This window comes from Tupaia chinensis, unplaced genomic scaffold (assembly GCF_000334495.1).
Source record: "Tupaia chinensis unplaced genomic scaffold, TupChi_1.0 Scaffold000248_2, whole genome shotgun sequence".
In the NCBI taxonomy this organism is placed as follows: Eukaryota; Metazoa; Chordata; class Mammalia; order Scandentia; family Tupaiidae; genus Tupaia; species Tupaia belangeri.
In genome coordinates this window covers 3,415,725-3,416,283 of record NW_006159727.1, presented here as the reverse complement: position 1 = coordinate 3,416,283, position 559 = coordinate 3,415,725, and positions in this window count along the sequence as shown.

The following is a 559-nucleotide window of genomic DNA, read 5'->3' as shown; positions in this document are numbered from 1 at the left end:
CAGGAGGCAATTCCTGGGAGGTGGAGTTACCTGTGTATTGGCTGTGGTGGACAGTAAGGGTACCCTGGGCATAGAAACCAACTGTGGAAGGGTCTGGGCATCACCATATCCAGGTGGCAGGTGGAAAACGTGTCAACTGGGCAAGAGGTGGTAGAGGGTCCTTTCTAGGTAGGGCGCAATGAGGGAAGAAATATGGAAAAAGATATATGGGTAGGAGCCAGTTGGGCCTCTCTCGGAGCTGGGTAGGTTCTGGCGCCACCACAAGGGGGAGACCAAGGAGGCAGAGGTGGGGAACTTTTTTTGGCTGGTCATACCTCCAGGGGTCAGTTGTGTATGATGGAGCTGCCTTGGCACAACCTGCGGGGGAAGGGTTGGGCGGAGGGGCTGTCCAGATGGCATGTGGAGGGTGTGTTGAGCTTAGATGGACAGTCTTGCGGCAGCAGGTTCTGGGACTGGCTGGGGGCCGAGGAGAGGATGCACGAAGGATGATTTCCTCAGGTGCCTGCGGGTTGCTGTCTTTAGGGGCGGGCTGTGCCAGGGGCGGCGCCGGGGGCGGCCC